We start from the raw sequence: 12,090 nt of genomic DNA, 5'->3' as shown, positions 1-12,090 counted from the left end.
CTACAGCGATAAAGAAACACAAGATGGATTTGTGGCAACTTAGCATGTGGAGCATAAAATTCTCTACAATTTGAGGACAATTGCAAGTTCCCATCATGTATCAGTCTCAAGTATTTGGAGGCTGTTGATTTTTAGTAGAATCATGGAAAAAGTAAAAAATATCGTTTATCTATTGTTTGGGAAGTTATTCCCATACAAAGCGAGAAAATTAGAAACTTTTTACCTCATAATTCCATATTCTGTTGGATAAAAGTTTACGCTTCCGTTTTTAGAAAAAAATGTTTGATGGAAAAGTTTTATAGCTCGTTTTAAGACCTTCAATGATGTATCATGAGTCATACTTTTAAGATGACTTTCAATCTTAATTGTCCTGTTAATCTGCACAATGCACGTTTTCCAGTGCTTACTGCCCATTCAAGTGATACTATTACCAACATGTACCCACCACATAGAAATCAACTGGTCAAATGCAAGAAAATTTGTTATCGGGTGTAACTAAAATCTATTTGAGATAGAACGGTCCACCAGGTCTCAGGTTGTAGAAAACTAAGTAATTCCTAGAGAGGGATTTCGGAACATGAATTGAAATCGTGGAGATCGAAAGAAGTAGTAGATAAAAAACAGAGTTACCTCCAAATTTCAGTTTTCCCGAAAAAATAACTTAGCTTAAAAATAACTAACAATGGAGTTAGAGAGCTCTGAATTCTTACATTTTTTACTATCATTATCACAACAATTTGTTACCTTGTTACTAGACTAATTCTATTTTTTTTTTTTCAATTTTATGACCACATAGATCACTGTAGTCACTGGTTAGTCCTCTTTCTTTGTTTATTCGCTTCAATTCTCTTTCTTTCTCCCAGTACCTTTTCATTCTGTCAGATCTTTCTTTTCTCAATTCATCTGAACAGACCTGTTGCCTTCTCCTTATTGGTTCTATTAAAAAGATCCTCTTTCTGTCAGTGAGAAATTCACTATTTTTCTATTTTTCACTATTTTTTCAAACCATTTTTCTATGGTTCCCCCATAGCTTTTTGACATCGTCAATAATTAAATTTAGTTGCGATAATTATGTCTTTTTACTTTCCTTGCCCTATTACCATAGGTAAGGAAAGTATTGCTTTACGAAAAAAATTAAGGTACCCTAATTTACAAATTTCTATACGTTTCAAGGTCCCGTGAGTCCAAAAAAGTGGTATTTGGGTATTGATCTGTATGTGTGTGTCTGTGTATATGAGTGTATATGAGTGTCTGTGTACACGATATCACATCTCCCAATTAACGGAAAGACTTGAAATTTGGAACTTGAGGTCCTTACACTATAAGGATCCTACACGAACATTTCGATCAAATGCAATCCAAGATGGCGGCTACAATGGCGGAAATGTTATCGAAAACAGAGTTTTTCGTGATTTTATCGATAACGGCTCCAACGATTTTGATCAAATTTATACCTAGAATAGTCATTGATAAGCTCTATCAACTCTGTCGCTCTATCAGCGCAATTTTCATAACGGCAAAGAAAGTTGTGTGAGTGCACCCAAAGACCTTAAAGATGCATAGACTGACATGCAGCGCTAGTGTCGTACTTGGAATTGAAATCGGCCATTAAGGGGGCAATCTATAAGATACAATGCCTTTGTAATCTATAATATTACACATATAAAGATCTAATATCTCGTGCTAAAATACCCCAATGGCGGCCTTCAATTTCAAGTGAGATCTATCATTTGGAAGGCATAGGCATTGTGGGTCTATATCTATTTAAGGTCTTCGAGTGCACCATACAAGATTTTCAGTTTTATAAATATATTATTTTTAATACTGGTACTTAGACTTCCAGTCAATACAAAATTCTACCAATAAAAACCTGTTCGGTCTATAAGTTTGATATGGTATACTTTGATTCAATTAACAAATTTAATAATTAATAAATTAATATTCAAACATGAGATCTCAGGGATTTATATGAGTTCGGGCTGTGCATGGAAGTAAGCTTCCTACATATATTAAATAAATTTATAAATGTTCTTATGAACTATGTGATATTGTTCAACACGTGGTGACTTTTTATTTTAATTCTAATTAATTGGAATAGCGCTTTTTGTTTTAATAATTACCCCCACTGAACGTAGAAAAAATGAGCTCATTTGGTTTGACTTATCACTCACTGACTGAAGTTCTAGATGTTCTCGTGGATTGAATTAATTATTTCCAATAATTAATTAGGTAGGCTCCTTCTCGTCACTGCTGGGCTAACGCGTGATCCAGATTTTTATAAGTTTCTTTCGAATTAAAGCTATTTTTATGGGAATCTTTACAATTACGAACTCCTTGACAGCACTGAGTTCACAAATAATTAACATTCAACAAACATACATTACATTTAAAAAAAGGGTTTGGCTTAATAATTCATTAAAAATTTTTTAAAAGGAAGAAGAAAAAGCCCTAAACTCCATGTGCATCCTCTCGGGTTGGGATCTTAAGCCAGAAGAAGGAGGTTTTCAGAAAAATTTGCCTCTTCTTAGAATAATTCTGTAAGCTACTCTCTGATTGGCCTTCAATTTAATAGACTCAATACAATTGGTTGCCTTGGGAATCAGGGCTTCCTCGGCTTTATAATAGAAAAATTAAATAAAAGAAGTTTTTATACAAATATATGGAGTATTTATCTTAAATTGAATTCATAAATAAATCGTAACATACAATTTTAATAGATAATACATTTAGTTTTTATATGAGTTTTGTATACTCTTGATTTATCATGCTTTTTTGGATTATAATAAACATTTATACAGAAATAATAGTTATTTGTATTTCTACACATCGACTTCCTTTAGTATACATAATATATCCTTTATGAGTGAATTTTATATGATTCAACCGGTCAAATGGGTTGATCGAATAATCAGCTGATTCGTTCAGTATTGGTTCTAATAATTATCGATTTATCCAAGATCGACTAATTCTTTTCAAAACGTAAACAAGTAACTCTAACCTCAATGTTCATGCATTTTATTTTTTTTTTTTTTTATAATCCGCCAATAATAATTATGCCGCTTTATAATTTTTTGATCTTACCAATGGGTTCTCATAATTATTAAATCACAATAATACATGTTTTCTTATCGTTGTTGATAATGCTATTACTCCTAATCGCTAATAATACTTGATTTGAGTTGATTTACTCTTTGGATAGGTCTAACCTTCTTTCCAATTTTATAGTTCTATTACATTTCATTGGCTCATTTAAAAATATTTGGTGGTTTCAAATTACCACGTGACACAAAACGCCCTCTGATTTCTGATTTAAAACGACAATTCGAGAATATAATATAAATTTTATGATCCAGTTGGTTTTGGATCAGAAATCATACATGTTACAAAGTCTGCTAATAACTCTACTGAGAATCCTACCTCCTAACAATTCAACAACATATACAACAACAAATAAATTCAATTCAAATACATACGCCTTACATCGGCCAATCTCCTTCTACACACAATACACAATATAAACTATCTCCTCCTCCATACATAATATAAATCTTTTTTCTAATCCACGCTCCACCCTCAGGCCAGAAGCACATTTGAACGTTGGTGCAAAATCATTGCCAACCTAACAAACTGGTGATTCTCCGACTTGCAGAGTATAACATATTTTCTCCCTCAACATAGAACAGTGACTTGTACATTTTCATTTCAATATTATCATCAAATTTTTATAGTTTTTGCTTTTTAAATGTGATTTTGTATTTGAAAATAGTTTTCTTGATTTCAGATTTATAAAATAGGAACTCAGGAAGTGAAAGTGCAAATTTTTAGTGAGAAAATGAAGAACCCAAGACATAACCTATAAACTTGAGTGTTGATAGGAATGACATTGGGTATACGGCAAGGCAGAACATCCGAAAGGATCTCTCTGCCGATAAAGCCATAAGAGTAAATAAATAAAAACCTTCTATAAAATTTACGATGGAAGCTCAAGAACATGAAATGAATTTTCTTGATTTAACGATTAGTATGAAAGATAACAAACATGATTTTAGCATTTATAGAAAACCCACACATACAGATTGTATAATTCCTAGAGATTCAATCATCCTTGGCAACAAAAGATTTCAACTTTCAATGCAATGATATACAGGCTAATAAATATTCCCATGTCAGAAGATAATTACAGAAAAGAGAAGAAAATAATAAAATATATGCAATAACAAATGGATATAATACCTAACTATTGATAGAATGATTTACAAACAAAAAGGAATATTAATACAGAATAGAACTAAAAATAATCAAGGGAATGTAGGAAATAAAGAATATATTTGTGTTCCATATAACACAAAATTTAATAAAGCTATAAGAAAACCTTTACAAAAAATAAATCATTCTAGGTTATAGGACAACAAATAATGCATTCGAAATGATAAAAAAGAAATCATATTTGAATGTACAGCAGGATAAGTTTAAAAAATCTGGTAAGTTTAAAGAGATAAATAGATTTTTAGGTACGTTACAGCCGAAATTACCTTGTATTTGACTAGTTGATTCCTATGTGGTGGGTACATGTTGGTGATAGTATTACTTTAATGGGCAGTGGGCACTGGAAAACGTGCATTATGCAGATTAACTGGACAATCAAGAATAAATGTTATCTAAAAAGTATGACTCATGATAGATCATTGAAGTACAATGTAAATGTAAATCAAATACTGCCATTATAATGTGAAGCTCACTAATATAGTACTGATTCAGTGTTTATTGACCGAGCGAAGTGAGATCTAAGATTCAAGTCGACGGTTTGGCATTTCTCTTAATGTTTAAATGTTTGCATGTCGATGTATATACAAGGTTTTTGAAAATTTTGCATTTCAAGGATAATATAAAAGGAGAAAGGAGCCTCCTACATACGCCAATATTGGAGTAAAAAAACTGGTGTAGCGCCAGTTTCAAGAAAACCGCGAAAAACCCTGTTTTTGACAACATTTTCGCCATTTTAGCCGCCATCTTGAATTGCATTTGATCGAAATTGTTCGTGTCGGATCCTTATAGTGTAAGGACCTTCAGTTCCAAATTTCAAGTCATTTCGTTAATTTGGAGATGAGATATCGTGTACACAGACATACATACACTCATACACACACACACACACACACACACACACACACACACACACACACACACACACCACACACACACACACCACACACACACACACACACACACACACCACACACACACACACCACACACACACCACACACACACACCACACACACACATACAGACCAATACCCAAAAACCACTTCTATGGACTCAGGGGACCTTGAAACGTATAGAAATTTAGAAACTGGGGTACCTTAACCTTTTTCGGAAAGCAATACTTTCCTTACCTATGGTAATAGGGCAAGGAAAGTAAAATCAGACTGACAAGTGATTAAACAGATGTGTGGAGAAGCCAGTCCATTGCTGTATTTCCATAAGGTATATAGTTTCAATCTGGTACTTGTGGATGAGAATACTGCGTGAGGTCTACTGTTCACAGAACTACTAGTAGTGTTAATGGGCTGTTTCCTAGCAGGTTAAAGGACTTCCATGATCCTCTCTGGAACTCCTCCAATTTCTCCTCGAATTTTCCCTGTCTATGGGAATTTTTTCGTCTTCGAACTTTTGGTCCCATTTTCTAAGTCTTCTGTTTTGTTATTCATTTCCTTTCGAACGATTTCTATTTCATTTTAGATTCGTTGATTGACTCGCGTCTCTACTGGAGTTCAAATCAAATCAAAATTGTTTATTGTCATACATAACAAAATATCGGGGCACCGAGCTTTGCTCGTTATTTATTTATTGATAAACAGAGCACAATTATTCAAAATGATTGGGGAAGACAAACAGCCACAGCCCAAAACTGTTTCTCCCCCGAATTTTGATTTATACACTATAAATGGTCCAAAAAGTAGGTTATGTTTCATACACTTGAATTCAGGTCCAATTTTCATTCAAATATTTAAAAGCTGAAAAGTTCATATTCAGATTTTTTACTGAAAATAATTGAAACTTATTAAAACTGTAAAATAATTATCAACTTTGAATATTATGATATACTCCAATTTAGTGATAAACCATGTCATGTCAACAAATAAGATTATTTTGATAGAGTCTATTAAAGTTTCTCGCGAGATACGGTAAGCTGTTTGAATGATTACACAGCTGATCTCCCACACAGGCACACGCATCTATTGTTATCGACAGACGACGAAATCTGTTCTTCCAAGGATGAATTATTCTTCTAATGTCCTTCAGAGAGTTTTTCCAGGGATGAGACCTAGTGCAATCGAATCTTTATAATATAAACCTACTATGTTCTGAATTTCGTGAGAATCGTTAGAGCCGTTTTCGAGATCCGGTGGAATACAAACATATAGACATCTAAACATATAAACAGAAATTGCTTGTTTAATAGTATAGGATTGTATAACAAGGTCAGGTACATTTATGATTAATAACATTCTTCATTCGTTATTTTCTTGGTCAATATTCTCCACGTACTTCTGCTTTTTGATGCAGTTTCAAATCAAACACCTCTTTAGCCCAGTCAATGGAGGCAGAGAACTGAATTTCGCGCAACAAGCTGGTGGAAAGCTGATTTTTTGCTGGGTGTTATCTATATAAATATAAAAGCGAAATGGCACTCACTCACTGACTGACTGACTGACCTCACTCACTCGCAGAACTAAAAATCTACCGGACCAAAACGTTCAAATTTGGTAGTATGTTCAGTTGGCCCTTTAGAGGCGCACTAAGAAACCTTTTGGCAATATTTTAACTCGTTAACTTACACGTTTTGCACAGTGTAAGTTTAAGCTAAAGCTTAAACCAAAATTGGATTTTTTTTTTGGTTTAAACTAAAATTCCGTTTGCACAGTATCATTTCAAACCCTTTATTGAGTTTAAACTCTGGGAAAGTTTAAACCTCCAAAGTAGGAGGTTTAAACCAAATAATTTGGATTAATTTGACATCTGTAAAGATTTGATGGGGAAACAGCTGATAGTAAATTATTTTTCGACAGTTGTTTTTAATGCTTCTGTAGACGATATCATTATTAATTTAAATAGACGTGAATCATCATTTGAATTTAAAAATAATTATAATGGAGGAATTGATAGAATTTTTTGATGCGATTGATAAAGATGACTGCGAAGAAATTTTGAAACTGAGAAAAATTGGGCAAAAAAAAAATAAGTTAAATTTCTGGGATAGAGAATTTTTCAACGGTTTTGCTTGAGTACAATTACAATTATACAAAGCATTGGTGAGGCCTGTGGTGAGTTACGGTTCGGAAACATGGGTGCTTACAGCTGGAGATGTGCAAAGATTGAGAGTTTTGAAAGGAAGGTAGTGAGAAGAATCATGGGTCCTGTTTTTGAGAATGGTCTTTGGAGAGGAAGAAAAAATTTGGAATAAGCAGTTCTTAAACAATGAAGACATTGTGCGGTTTATTAAAGCTGGCAGAATAAGATGGATGGGACATATGGTGAGAATGGGAGATGAAAGAGTAGTGAAATGTATATGAAGGACAGGATATATAAAAGAAGAAGAAAAGGTCGACCGAGAAATAGATGGACGGATGATGTGGAACGAGATCTGAGAACGCTTGGAGTTCGTAACAGGAGGGGGCAGGCCGAGGATCGTGACAGATGGAGAGGCTATGTGAGGGAGGCCAAGGGTTGCAAAGACCTGTAGAGCTGAGGAGTAAGTAAGTAAGTTTGCTTGAGTACAGCAACTACCAATTTAGTATTTTGATTGAATAAACCACTTGATAGAAATTAAGACAATATTTTTAACAGTGGTCTTCGATTAGAAAACATGTTTTTAATAACACAATACTGAGATATATTGCTTTTGAGAGATTTCTAATAAACGAGGAAGACCGTAGTAGATTCAAGCGTAACAAAATAACTTTTTTACCTCACATCCTGAAACATATTTTCTGATGCCAACTAAACATAAGTTCTTAAAGAATATCTTGATCGCCTTTCACTTTTATAACCGTATCGTACAGCTTACAGCTCTGTGGATTTTCAACTAGAACAAGAAAATACTAAAATAGTAGCTACATAACCTCAATTTACTGATGGCTTGTAAACAATTAACAAATTTCCTGTAAAAATTACCCGCCCTGATATTATAAACAATGACATTCCAACTTAACGCTAAACTAGTTCAACTTAAACTGGATTGGTAAATGCACTGAGAAAACCGATTCAAGTTTAAACTTTCAGATTAACTTTAACTCGATTAACTTAATCGAGTTCAGCAATCTATACTGTGCAAACGGCCCTAAGGGTGGTTTTTAAGGGTTTAAAGTTCGTCTTTTAGCATGTATATTCTTCTTATTCTCTTAATTATAATTGAAAAATGACGGCTGACGGCTAGTTATACATAGTACTTAGTCTGGAAATGAAGAGTCCCCATGGTTACACCGCTTCCCCCCCCCCCCGGAGCCCCATAAAGTTCGAAACTGCAATAGTTTCGTAAAACAAGAACAGATGTTGAAAAATTCTCTGATTTGAGAAATTTAGATATATTGGATTATGGGGATCCTCACTAATCCTATTATATCAAGCAAGCAATTTCTGTTTATCTGTTTATATTCATATATTTTTATATCTGGTTATCTGATTACATGGTAATTATGTTCAACGGATCTCGAAAACAGCTCTAACGATTTCCACGAAATTTGGAATATAGTGGGTTCATGATATCAACAAATTCGATGCACTAGTCTCATCCCTGGGAAAACTCGCTGAAGGACATGAAAAGGATAATTCATCCTTGGAAAACAGATGATGATTTAGTCGTCTGTCGATAACAGAAGATGCGTGTGCCTGTGTGGGAGATCAGCTGTGTAATCAATTAGCTTACCGTATCTCGCGAAAAGTCTAGAAATTTCAATTGACTATATCAAAATACATGTTGACATGAGATGGTATATATCATAATATTCAAATTTAATCATTATTTTACAGATCCAAGTGATTAGTGAGTGTTATTAAGTTATTCATTTGGTATGTAAACAATCTAAATTAGAACTTTTATGTTTTCAAATATTTGTAATGAATTCCACTTGAATTCATGTGTAGGAACATAACCTACTTTTTTGAAAATACTAAGTGTATAAATCAAAATTCGGGGAAGATACAGTCTTGGGCTGTGCCTGTTAGTCCTTCCCCAATCATTTCAAAGAATTGAGTTCTGTTTATTAATAAATAAATAACGAGCAAAGCTCGGTTCCCCGATATTCATTAATTATGTCACAATATTTGACATAACTTTCGAACGAAATTTTCCAACTATTCTTGATTTTTAGAAATTTTTCAAAACATTCTGATGCGATACGACCACACTTTTCCTTAGAAATATAGGAATCTCCCAATTTTCCAAGTCTTGGGATATTTATTTTCAATATCAAATTATTTCACAGAATATTGTATTCTTATTTTAGCATTTGAACGTGCTTTTGACGGTTTTGTACAGCTGCGATACTAAATGCAAATTTTGTCCTCAAAAAACATCAAAGTTGTTTGTTCAAGCTGGATCATAAACGCGCAATAAGTCGACAATTATAGCCTATAGACGTGAGAGGACTTAATTTTCTCAACTTTCAAAAACAACTCAATGAATTGAGAGGCACGTTTTTCTATCATTCCGTTACACTGAATTCAGTTCAGTTTGCCTAATTTAAAAATATTTTTGAAGCACACGTGGAAAAAAATTGGGTCAACAAGCGAGTAAAGTTTCTTGTATCCCAGTTTTTCTCATTCTTCTTCTTCTTCTTCTTCTTCTTCTTCTTCTTCTTCTTCTTCTTCTTCTTCTTCTTCTTCTTCTTCTTTTCTGGCGATCTGAGAAGGATCAGCTGTTGTTAGAAAGGATACTATTTTTTTCACAAATGTTTTTGGGAATTTCTCAAAGTTTTTTATCCATGGAACTACTTTCCAAGGCTTCCAATGAATCAAGAAACCATCACCTTTAAATGAATATACAGCGAGGGAAGTTCGGTTCCCCGATATTTATTTGTCAATGGTTAAATAATAGAATCAATGATCTAGATTAATTATTTATTCATTGAATTTTTATAATTACAAAATAACCCTTTTTCAAAATTCGTTACTCAGAAACCATATTATATCCTGCACGACCACTCATGATATTGGAAATTTGATTATCTTTAATTTAGTAGAGAATGCTTTTTCTCGAAAAACACAAGGTTTTGGAGATTAAATGTAAAAATAAAAAAAGTCCAAAAGTTTAGGGTGAAACCACCCTCTGGCGTGTCAGTAGATTTCAGATTCGAATTCAGTGCCCCAAAATACATATTATAGAACCGTCGAGAAAAATTCTTTCGGAACTGTTTCATTAAAAACGACCATTTTGACTGGACTACTCGGACTATTGGCCTTACTGTTCTGTAAGGCCTTCTCTTAATGTTCAAATGTTTGAATGCTCAAATGTTTATATATGTTGCGCATATAACGGCGAAACGCGGTAATAGATTTTCATGAAATTTAAAAGGTATGTTCCTTTTTTAATTGCGCGTCAACGTATATACAAGGTTTTTGGAAAATTTGCATTTCAAGGATAATATAAAAGGGAAAAGGAGCCTCCTTCATACGCCAATATTGAAGTAAAAATCAGACTATAGAATTATTCATCATAAATCAGCTGACAAGTGATTACACAGTGTGGAGAAGCCAGTCTCTTGCTGTTATTCCATAAGGTTAAAATGTTTGAATGCTTAAATGTTGATATGTTTCACATTCACAGCGAAACGCATTAATAGATTTTCATTACATTTGACAGGTATGTTCCTTTTTAATTGTACATCGACGTATATACAAGGTCTTTGGAAATTTTGCAAAAAAATTTTTTGTGTGTTTCAATCAGGTACTTGTGGATGAGAATACTGCGTGAGGTCCACTGTTCACAGAGCTACTAGTATACTATGTATTCTACACTATCAGCATCCAGTTAATATTTTAGACTTTCTGGAGTGAACATGTTTTCTAAAAAAAGAGAAATCAACAAGAAAAATCTGGTGTGGCGCACTCACACAACTTTCCTTGTCGTTATGAAAATTGATCACCTGACGCTAGTGTTCACGCGCATCTCAAGTCTACTTATAAACTAAGTCTATCCGAGCCAGCTGGTTACAGGAAAATAACGCTGGAAACATACGAGGTCTGCTATCTCTTCATAGTGAATCATTTAATAGAATCAACAGTTGCCAACAGTTTGCAATTGGATAATCACATTTTCTCGAATTTAGAGAATTTTTGCTTGAATCGTATCTGAAGCCTGATAATTGAGAATCTAAAATCAAACTTTGCATAGATGGGGCGGAGATCGTGAAATTTCTACTATAGAGAGTTGTAGCACTTGATTGAGCTTATCAATAACTTTTTTAGGTATCAATTTGATCGAAATCGTTGGAGCCGTTTTCGAGAAAATCACGAAAAACCCTGTTCTTGACAACATTTTCGCCATCTTAGCCGCCATATGGAATTGCATTTGATCGAAACTGTTCGTGTCGGATCCTTATGGTGTAAGAACCTCAAGTTCGAAATTTAAAGTCATTCCGTTAATTGGGAGATGAGATATCGTGTGTACAGACGCACATACTCTCATACACACACATACAGCATTACTCAAAAACCACTTTTTTAGACTCAGGGGACCTCGAAACGTATAGAAATTTGGATGAGTGATACCTTAATTTTTTCGGAAAGCAATACTTTCCTTACCCATGGTAATAGGGCAAGGAATAGAAACTAGAAGATCCATGCTTAGAGCATTGAAGTTATTATATGAAATTCTAAATATTAATGATACATTCATGCCAGATTTCATGAATTTTTGAAATTTCCATGTTCCATGCAATAGAACAAGACCTAATATGCTATTTCAAATACAGTTTGTGAGAACCACTCACCATTTCAATTCCTACCTGAATAAGACAATAGACTAAACCCATTCCGTGCCCCCCACCGCTAAACCCGTTCTACGACCGCAAAAAATTAATCAATCAGC

Source organism: Nilaparvata lugens, chromosome 9 (genome assembly GCF_014356525.2).
Source record: "Nilaparvata lugens isolate BPH chromosome 9, ASM1435652v1, whole genome shotgun sequence".
NCBI lineage: Eukaryota > Metazoa > Arthropoda > Insecta > Hemiptera > Delphacidae > Nilaparvata > Nilaparvata lugens.
Note: the sequence above shows the minus strand (reverse complement) of the source record.